The sequence below is a fragment of the Procambarus clarkii genome, unplaced genomic scaffold, assembly GCF_040958095.1.
Source record: "Procambarus clarkii isolate CNS0578487 unplaced genomic scaffold, FALCON_Pclarkii_2.0 HiC_scaffold_211, whole genome shotgun sequence".
Taxonomy (NCBI): Eukaryota; Metazoa; Arthropoda; class Malacostraca; order Decapoda; family Cambaridae; genus Procambarus; species Procambarus clarkii.
The window spans coordinates 190,913-202,844 of record NW_027189244.1 but is presented as its reverse complement, the minus strand read 5'-3'; positions in this window follow the sequence as shown (position 1 = coordinate 202,844).

The following is an 11,932-nucleotide window of genomic DNA, read 5'->3' as shown; positions in this document are numbered from 1 at the left end:
TCTCCTTCTATGCTACTCTCACCAGCACCTCTCCTTCCGTGCTACTCTCACCATCACCTCTCCTTAGGTGCTACTCTCACCAGCACCTCTCCTTCCATGCTACTCTCACCAGCACCTCTCCATCCATGCTTCTCTCACCAGTACCTTTCCTTCCATGCTACTCTCACCAGCACCTCTCCTTCCATGTTACTCTCACCAACACCTATCCTTAGATGCAACTAATACCAGCACCTCTCCTTCCATGCTACTCTCACTAACACCTCTCCTTCCATGCTACTCTCACCAACACGTCTCCTTCCATGTTACTTTCACCAGCACTTTTCCTTCCATCCTACTCTCACCAGCACCTCTCCATCAATGCTACTCTCACCAGCACCTCTCCATCCATGCTACTCTCACCAGTGCCTCTCCTTCTATGCTACTCTCACCAACAAATCTCCTTCCTTGCTTCTCTCACCAGTACCTTTCCTTCCATGCTACTCTCACCAGCACCTCTCCTTCCATGTTACTCTCACCAACACCTCTCCTTAGATGCAACTAATACCAGCACCTCTCCTTCCATGATACTCTCACTAACACCTCTCTTTCCATGCTACTCTCACCAACACCTCTCCTTCCATGTTACTTTCACCAACACTTTTTCTTCCATGCTACCCTCACCAACACCTCTCCTTCCATGTTGCTCTCACCTGCACCTCTCCTTCCATGTTACTCTCACCAACACCTCTCCTTAGATGCAACTAATACCAGCACCTCTCCTTCCATGATACTCTCACTAACACCTCTCTTTCCATGCTACTCTCACCAACACCTCTCCTTCCATGTTACTTTCACCAACACTTTTCCTTCCATGCTACCCTCACCAACACCTCTCCTTCCATGTTGCTCTCACCTGCACCTCTCCTTCCATGCTACTCTCTCCAGCACCTCTCCCACCATGCTACTCTCACCAGCACCTCTCCTTAGGTGCTACTCCCACCAGCACCTCTCTTTCCATGCTACTCTCACCAACACCTCTCCTTCCATGCTACTCTCACCCGCACCTCTCCTTCCATACTACTCTGAGCAACCCATCTCCTTCCATGCTACTATCACCAACACCTCTCCTTCCATGTTACTCTCACCAACACCTCTCTTTCCATGCTACTCTCACCAACACCTCTCCTTAGATGATACTCTCACTAGCACCTTTTCTTCCATGCTACTCTCACCAGCACCTCCCCTTCCATGCTACTCTCACAAACACCTCTCCTTAGATGCTACTCTCACCAGCACCTCTCCTTCCACGATACTCTCAACAACACCTCTCCTTCCATGCTACTCTCACCAGCACCTATCCTTCCATATTACTCTCACCAGCACCTCTCCTTCCATGTTACTCTCACCAACTCCTCTCCTTAGATGCTACTCTCACTAGCACGTCTCCTTCAAATGCTGCTCTCACCAGCACCTCTCCTTCCATGTTACTCTCACCAGCACCTCTCCTTCCATGCTACTCTCACCAACACCTCTCATGCTGCTCTCACCAACACCTCTCATGCTGTTCTCACCAACACCTCTCCTTGCATGTTACTCTCAACAGCACCTCTCCTTCCATGTTACTCTCACCAGCACCTCTCTTTCCATGCTACTCTCACTAGCACCTCTCCTTCCATGCTACTCTCACAGCACCTATCCTTCCATGCTATTCTCACAATCACCTCTCCATCCATGCTACTCTCACCAGCATCTCTCCTTCCATGCTACTCTCACCATCACCTCTCCCTCCATGCTACTCTCACCAGCACCTCTCCTTCCATGCTACTCTCACCAGCACCTCTCCTTCCATGCTTCTCTCACCAGTACCTTTCCTTCCATGCTACTCTCACCAGCACCTCTCCTTCCATGTTACTCTCACCAACACCTATCCTTAGATGCAACTAATACCAGCACCTCTCCTTCCATGCTACTCTCACTAACACCTCTCCTTCCATGCTACTCTCACCAACACCTCTCCTTCCATGTTACTTTCACCAACACTTTTCCTTCCATCCAACTCTCACCAGCACCTCTCCATCCATGCTACTCTCACCAGCACCTCTCCATCCATGCTACTCTCACCAGCACCTCTCCTTCCAGGCTACTCTCACCGCACCTCTCCTTCCATGCTACTCTCACCGCACCTCTCCTTCCATGCTACTCTCACCAACACCTCTCCTTCCATGCTACTTTCACCAGCACCTCTCCTTCCATGCTACTCTCACCAACATCTCTCCTTCCATGCTACTCTCGCCAGCACCTCTCCTTCCATGCTACACTCACCAACACCTCTCCTTCCATGCTACTCTCACCAGCACCTCTCCTTCCATGCTACTCTCACCAGCACCTCTCTTTCCATACTACTCTCACCAGCACCTCTCCTTCCATGCTACTCTCACCAGCACCTCTCCTTCCGTGCTACTCTCACCATCACCTCTCTTTAGGTGCTACTCTCACCAGCACCTCTCCTTCCATGCTACTCTCACCAGCACCTCTCCATCCATGCTTTTCTCACCAGCACCTCTCCATCCATGCTACTCTCACCAACACCTCTCCTCCCATGCTACTCTCACCAACACCTCTCCTTCCTTGCTTCTCTCACCAGTACCTCTCCTTCCATGTTACTCTCACCAACACCTCTCCTCCCATGCTACTCTCACCAGCACCTCTCCTTCCATGTTACTCTCACCAACACCTCTCCTTAGATACAACTAATACCAGCACCTCTCCATCCATGCTACTCTCACCAACACCTCTCCTCCCATGCTACTCTCACCAACACCTCTCCTTCCTTGCTTCTCTCACCAGTACCTCTCCTTCCATGCTACTCTCACAAACACCTCTCCTTCCATGTTACTTTCACCAACACTTTTCCTTCCATGCTACCCTCACCAACACCTCTCCTTCCATGTTGCTCTCACCTGCACCTCTCCTTCCATGCTACTCTCTCCAGCACCTCTCCCACCATGCTACTCTCACCAGCACCTCTCCTTAGGTGCTACTCCCACCAGCACCTCTCTTTCCATGCTACTCTAACCAACACCTCTCCTTCCATACTACTCTCACCCGCACCTCTCCTTCCATACTACTCTCAGCAACCCATCTCCTTCCATGCTACTTTCACCAACACCTCTCCTTCCATGTTACTCTCACCAACACCTCTCCTTCCATGCTACTCTCACCAACACCTCTCCTTAGATGATACTCTCACTAGCACCTTTCCTTCCATGCTACTCTCACCAGCACCTCCCCTTCCATGCTACTCTCACAAACACCTCTCCTTAGATGCTACTCTCACCAGCACCTCTCCTTCCATGCTACTCTCATTAACACCTCTCCTTAGATGCTACTCTCACCAGCACCTCTCCTTCCATGCAACACTCACCAGCACCTCTCCTTCCATGCAACACTCACCAACACCTCTTCTTCCACGATACTCTCAACAACACCTCACCTTCCATGCTACTCTCACCAGCACCTCTCCTTCCATGCTACTCTCATCAGCACCTCTCCTTCCATGCTACTCTCACCAGCACCTCTCCTTCCACGATACTCTCACCAGCACCTCTCCTTCCATGCTACTCTCACCAACACCTCTCCTTCCATGCTACTTTCACCAGCACCTCTCCTTCCATGCTACTCTCACCAACATCTCTCCTTCCATGCTACTCTCGCCAGCACCTCTCCTTCCATGCTACACTCACCAACACCTCTCCTTCCATGCTACTCTCACCAGCACCTCTCCTTCCATGCTACTCTCACCAGCACCTCTCCTTCCGTGCTACTCTCACCATCACCTCTCCTTAGGTGCTACTCTCGCCAGCACCTCTCCTTCCATGCAACTCTCACCAGCACCTCTCCATCCATGCTTCTCTCACCAGTACCTTTCCTTCCATGCTACTCTCACTAACACCTCTCCTTCCATGCTACTCTCACCAACACGTCTCCTTCCATGTTACTTTCACCAGCACTTTTCCTTCCATCCTACTCTCACCAGCACCTCTCCATCAATGCTACTCTCACCAGCACCTCTCCATCCATGCTACTCTCACCAGTACCTCTCCTTCCATGCTACTCTCACCAACAAATCTCCTTCCTTGCTTCTCTCACCAGTACCTTTCCTTCCATGCTACTCTCACCAGCACCTCTCCTTCCATGTTACTCTCACCAACACCTCTCCTTAGATGCAACTAATACCAGCACCTCTCCTTCCATGATACTCTCACTAACACCTCTCTTTCCATGCTACTCTCACCAACACCTCTCCTTCCATGTTACTTTCACCAACACTTTTCCTTCCATGCTACCCTCACCAACACCTCTCCTTCCATGTTGCTCTCACCTGCACCTCTCCTTCCATGCTACTCTCTCCAGCACCTCTCCCACCATGCTACTCTCACCAGCACCTCTCCTTAGGTGCTACTCCCACCAGCCCCTCTCTTTCCATGTTACTCTCACCAACACCTCTCCTTCCATGCTACTCTCACCCGCACCTCTCCTTCCATACTACTCTGAGCAACCCATCTCCTTCCATGCTACTTTCACCAACACCTCTCCTTCCATGTTACTCTCACCAACACCTCACCTTCCATGCTACTCTCACCAGCACCTCTCCTTCCATGCTACTCTCATCAGCACCTCTCCTTCCATGCTACTCTCACCAGCACCTCTCCTTCCACGATACTCTCACCAGCACCTCTCCTTCCATGCTACTCTCACCAGCACCTCTCCTTCCATGTTACTCTCACCAACTCCTCTCCTTAGATGCTACTCTCACTAGCACGTCTCCTTCAATCGCTGCTCTCACCAGCACCTCTCCTTCCATGTTACTCTCACCAGCACCTCTCCTTCCATGCTACTCTCACCAACACCTCTCATGCTGCTCTCACCAACACCTCTCATGCTGTTCTCACCAACACCTCTCCTTGCATGTTACTCTCAACAGCACCTCTCCTTCCATGTTACTCTCACCAGCACCTCTCCTTCCATGCTACTCTCACTAGCACCTCTCCTTCCATGCTACTCTCACCGCACCTCTCCTTCCATGCTATTCTCACCATCACCTCTCCCTCCATGCTACTCTCACCAGCACCTCTCCTTCCATGCTACTCTCACCAGCACCTCTCCTTCCATGCTACTCTCACCAGCACCTCTCCTTCCATGCTACTCTCACCAGCACCTCTTCTTCCATGCTACTCTCACCAGCACCTCTCCTCCCATGCTACTCTCACCAGCACCTCTCCTTTCGTGCTACTCTCACCATCACCTCTCCTTAGGTGCTACTCTCACCAGCACCTCTCCTTCCATGCTACTCTCACCAGCACCTCTCCTTACATGCTACTCTCACCAACACCTCTCTTTCCATGTTACTTTCACCAACACTTTTCCTTCCATCCTACTCTCACCAGCACCTCTCCTTCCATGCTACCCTCACCAACACCTCTCCTTCCATGCTTCTCTCACCAGTACCTTTCCTTCCATGCTACTCTCACCAGCACCTCTCCTTCCATGTTACTCTCACCAACACCTCTCCTTAGTTGCAACTAATACCAGCACCTCTCCTTCCATGCTACTCTCACTAACACCTCTCCTTCCATGCTACTCTCACAAACACCTCTCTTTCCATGTTACTTTCACCAACACTTTTTCTTCCATGCTACCCTCACCAACACCTCTCCTTCCAAGTTGCTCTCACCTGCACCTCTCCTTCCATGCTACTCTCTCCAGCACCTCTCCCACCATGCTACTCTCACCAGCACCTCTCCTTAGGTGCTACTCCCACCAGCACCTCTCTTTCCATGCTACCCTCACCAACACCTCTCCTTCCATGCTTCTCTCACCAGTACCTTTCCTTCCATGCTACTCTCACCAGCACCTCTCCTTCCATGTTACTCTCACCAACACCTCTCCTTAGTTGCAACTAATACCAGCACCTCTCCTTCCATGCTACTCTCACTAACACCTCTCCTTCCATGCTACTCTCACAAACACCTCTCTTTCCATGTTACTTTCACCAACACTTTTTCTTCCATGCTACCCTCACCAACACCTCTCCTTCCAAGTTGCTCTCACCTGCACCTCTCCTTCCATGCTACTCTCTCCAGCACCTCTCCCACCATGCTACTCTCACCAGCACCTCTCCTTAGGTGCTACTCCCACCAGCACCTCTCTTTCCATGCTACTCTCACCAACACCTCTCTTTCCATGCTACTCTCACCAGCACCTCTCCTTCCATACTACTCTCAGCAACCCATCTCCTTCCATGCTACTTTCACCAACACCTCTCCTTCCATGTTACTCTCACCAACACATCTCCTTCCATGCTACTCTCACCAACACCTCTCCTTAGATGATACTCTCACTAGCTCCTTTCCTTCCATGCTACTCTCACCAGCACCTCCCCTTCCATGCTACTCTCACAAACACCTCTCCTTAGATGCTACTCTCACTAGCACCTCTCCTTCCATGCAACACTCACCAGCACCTCTTCTTCCACGATACTCTCACCAACACCTCACCTGCCATGCTACTCTCACCAGCACCTCTCCTTCCATGCTACTCTCACCAGCACCTCTCCTTCCATATTACTCTCACCAGCACCTCTCCTTCCATGTTACTCTCACCAACTCCTCTCCTTCCATGCAACACTCACCAGCACTTCTTCTTCCACGATACTCTCACCAACACCTCACCTGCCATGCTACTCTCACCAGCACCTCTCCTTCCATGCTACTCTCACCAGCACCTCTCCTTCTATGTTACTCTCACCAGCACCTCTCCTTCCATGCTACTCTCACCAACACCTCTCATGCTGCTCTCACCAACACCTCTCCTTCCATATTACTCTCAACAGCACCTCTCCTTCCATGTTACACTCACCAGCACCTCTCCTTCCATGCTACTCTCACTAGCACCTCTCCTTCCATGCTACTCTCACCGCACCTCTCCTTCCATGTTATTCTCACAATCACCTCTCCATCCATGCTACTCTCACCAGCACCTCTCCTTCCATGCTACTCTCACCATCACCTCTCCATTCATACTACTCTCACCAGCACCTCTCCTTCCATGCTACTCTCACCAGCACCTCTCCTTCCATGCTACTCTCACCAGCACCTCTTCTTCCATGCTACTCTCACCAGCACCTCTCCTTCCATGCTACTCTCGCTAACACCTCTTCTTTCTTGCTACTCTAACCAACACCTCTCCTTAGGTGCTACTCTCACCAGCACCTCTCCTACCATGCTACTCTCACCAACACCTCTCATTAGGTGCTACTCTCACCAGCACCTCTCCTTCTGTGCTACTCTCACCAGCACCTCTCCTTCCATGCTACTCTCACCAGCACCTCTCTTTCCACGCTACTCTCACCAGCACCTCTCCTTCTATGCTACTCTCACTAGCACCTCTCCTTACATGCTACTCTCACCAGCACCGCTCCTTCCATGCTACTCTCACAAACACCTCTCCTTAGATGCTACTCTCACCAGCACCTCTCCTTCCATGCAACACTCACCAGCACCTCTTCTTCCACGATACTCTCAACAACACCTCACCTTCCATGCTACTCTCACCAGCACCTCTCCTTCCATGCTACTCTCACCAGCACCTCTTCTTCCATGCTACTCTCACCAGCACCTTTCCTTCCATATTACTCTCACCAGCACCACTCCTTCCATGTTTCTCTCACCAACTCCTCTCCTTAGATGCTACTCTCACCAGCACGTCTCCTTCAAACGCTGCTCTCACCAGCACCTCTCCTTCCATGTTACTCTCACCAGCACCTCTCCTTCCATGCTACTCTAACCAACACCTCTCATGCTGCTCTCACCAACACCTCTCATGCTGTTCTCACCAACACCTCTCATGCTGTTCTCACCAACACCTCTCCTTCCATGTTACTCTCAACCGCACCTGTCCTTCCATGTTACTCTCACTAGCACCTCTCCTTCCATGCTACTCTCACCAGCACCTCTCCTTCCATGCTACTCTCACCAGCACCTCTTCTTCCATGCTACTCTCACCAGCACCTCTCCTTCCATGCTACTCTCACCAGCACCTCTCCTTCCGTGCTACTCTCACCATCACCTCTCCTTAGGTGCTACTCTCACCAGCACCTCTCCTTCCATGTTACTTTCTTTCACCAACACTTTTCCTTCCATCCTACTCTCTCCAGCACCTCTCCATCCATGCTACTCTCACCAGCACCTCTCCTTCCGTGCTACTCTCACCAACACCTCTCCATAGGTGCTACTCTCACCAGCACCTCTCCTTCCGTGCTACTCTCACCAGCACCTCTCCTTCCATGCTACTCTCACCAGCACCTCTCCTTCCATGCTACTCTCACCAGCACCTCTCCTTCCGTACTACTCTCACCAACACCTCTCCTTAGGTGCTACTCTCACCAGCACCTCTCCTACCATGCTACTCTCATCAACACCTCTCATTAGGTGCTACTCTCACCAGCACCTCTCCTTCTGTGCTACTCTCACCAGCACCTCTCCTTCCATGCTACTCTCACCAGCACCTCTCTTTCCACGCTACTCTCACCAGCACCTCTCCTTCTATGCTACTCTCACTAGCACCTCTCCTTACATGCTACTCTCACCAACACCTCTCCTTCTATGCTACTCTCACAAACACCTCTCCTTAGATGCTACTCTCACCAGCACCTCTCCTTCCATGCTACTCTCAACAACACCTCACCTTCCATGCTACTCTCACCAGCACCTCTCCTTCCATACTACTCTCAGCAACCCATCTCCTTCCATGCTACTTTCACCAACAATTCTCCTTCCATGTTACTCTCACCAACACCTCTCCTTTCATGCTACTCTCACCAACACCTCTCCTTAGATGATACTCTCACTAGCACCTTTCCTTCCATGCTACTCTCACCAGCACCTCCCCTTCCATGCTACTCTCACAAACACCTCTCCTTAGATGCTACTCTCACAAACACCTCTCCTTAGATGCTACTCTCACCAGCACCTCTCCTTCCATGCTACTCTCAAAAACACCTCTCCTTAGATGCTACTCTCACCAGCACCTCTCCTTCCATGCAACACTCACCAGCACCTCTTCTTCCACGATACTCTCACCACACCTCACCTGCCATGCTACTCTCACCAGCACCTCTCCTTCCATGCTACTCTCACCAGCACCTCTCCTTCCATATTACTCTCACCAGCACCTCTCCTTCCATGTTACTCTCACCAACTCCTCTCCTTAGATGCTACTCTCACCAGCACGTCTCCTTCAAACGGTGCTCTCACCAGCACCTCTCCTTCCATGTTTCTCTCACCAGCACCTCTCCTTCCATGTTACTCTCACCAACTCCTCTCCTTAGATGCTACTCTCACCAGCACGTCTCCTTCAAACGGTGCTCTCACCAGCACCTCTCCTTCCATGTTACTCTCAACAGCACCTCTCTTTCCATGTTACTTTCACCAACACTTTTCCTTCCATGCTACCCTCACCAACACCTCTCCTTCCATGCTACTCTCACCGCACCTCTCCTTCCATGCTACTCTCACCAGCACCTCTCCTTCCATGCTGCTCTCACCAGCACCTCTCCTTAGGTGCTACTCCCACCAGCACCTCTCTTTCCAAGCTACTCTCACCAACACCTCTCCTTCCATGCTACTCTCACCGCACCTCTCCTTCCATGCTACTCTCACCAGCACCTCTCCTTCTATGCTACTCTCACCAGCACCTCTCCTTAGGTGCTACTCCCACCAGCACCTCTCTTTCCATGCTACTCTCACCAACACCTCTCCTTCCATGCTACTCTCACCAGCACCTCTCTTTCCACGCTACTCTCACCAGCACCTCTCCTTCTATGCTACTCTCACTAGCACCTCTCCTTCCATGCTACTCTCACCAGCACCTCTCCTTCCATGCTACTCTCACCAGCACCTCTCCTTCCATATTACTCTCACCAGCACCTCTCCTTCCATGTTACTCTCACCAACTCCTCTCCTTAGATGCTACTCTCACCAGCACGTCTCCTTCAAACGGTGCTCTCACCAGCACCTCTCCTTCCATGTTACTCTCACCAGCACCTCTCCTTCCAATGTACTCTCACCAACACCTCTCATGCTGCTCTCACCAACACCTCTCTTTCCATGTTACTCTCAACAGCACCTCTCCTTCCATGTTACTCTCACCAGCACCTCTCCTTCCATGCTACTCTCACTAGCACCTCTCCTTCCATGCTATTCTCACAATCACCTCTCCATCCATGCTACTCTCACCTGCACCTCTCCTTCCATGCTACTCTCACCATCACCTCTCCATCCATGCTACTCTCACCAGCACCTCTCCTTCCATGCTACTCTCACCAGCACCTCTTCTTCCTTGCTACTCTAACCAACACCTCTCCTTAGGTGCTACTCTCACCAGCACCTCTCCTACCATGCTACTCTCACCAACACCTCTCATTAGGTGCTACTCTCACCAGCACCTCTCCTTCTGTTCTACTCTCACCAGCACCTCTCCTTCCATGCTACTCTCACCAGCACCTCTCTTTCCACGCTACTCTCACCAGCACCTCTCCTTCTATGCTACTCTCACTAGCACCTCTCTTTACATGCTACTCTCACCAACGCCTCTCCTTCCATGTTACTCTCACCAACACCTCCTTCCATGCTACTCTCACCAGCACCTCTCCATCCATGCTACTCTCACCAGCACTTCTCCTTCCATGCTACTCTCACCAACATCTCTCTTTTCATGCAACTCTTACCAGCACCTCTCCTTCCATGCTACTCTCACCAACACCTCTCCTTCCATGCTACTCTCACCAGCACCTCTCCTTCCATGCTACTCTCACCCGCACCTCTCCTTCCATGCTACTCTCACCGCACCTATCCTTCCATGCTACTCTCACCAACACCTCTCCTTCCATGCTAATCATACCAACACCTCTCCTTCCATGCTATTCTCACCAGCACCTCTTCTTAGGTGCTACTCTCACCAGTACCTCTCCTTCCATGTTACTCTCACCAGCTCCTCTCCTTCCATGCTACTCTCACCATCACCTCTCCTTAGGTGCTACTCTCACTAACACCTCTCCTTCAATGCTACTCTCACCAGCACTTCTTCTTAGGTGCTACTCTCACCAGTACCTCTCCTTCCAGGCTACTTTCACCATCGCCTCTCCTTTCATGCAACTCTCACCATCACCTCTCCTTATGTGCTACTCTCACCAGCACCTCGCCTTCCATGCTACTCTCACCAGCACCTCTCCTTCCATGCTACTCTCACCAGTACCTCTCCTTCCATGCTACTCTCACCGACACCGCTCCTTCCGTGTTACTTTCACTAACAGCTCTCCTTAGATGCTACTCTCACCAGCACCTCTCCTTCCATGTTACTCTCACCAACACCTCTCCTTCCATGTTACTCTCACCAACACCTTTCCCTCCATGCTACTCTCACCAACACCTCTCCTTCCTTGCTACTCTCACCAGCACCTCTCCATCCATGCTACTCTCACCAGCACCTCTCCTTCCATGCTACTCTCACAGCAACTCTCCTTCCATGCTACTCTCACCAGCACCTTTGCTTAGGTGCTACTCTCACCAGCACCTCTCCTTCCATGCTACTCTCACCAGCACCTCTTCTGCCATGCTACTCTCACTTGCACCTCTCCTTCCATGCTACTCTCACCACCAACTCTCCTTCCATGCTATTCTCACCAGCACCTTTACTTAGGTGCTACTCTCACCAGCACCTCTCCTTCCGTGCTACTCTAACCAGCACCTTTCCTTCCATGCTACTCTCACCAGCACCTCTCCTTCCATGCTACTCTCACCATCACCTCTCCTTCCATGCTACTCTCACCAACATCTCTCCTTCCATGCTACTCTCACCAACACCTCTCCTACCATGCTACTCTGACTTGCACCTC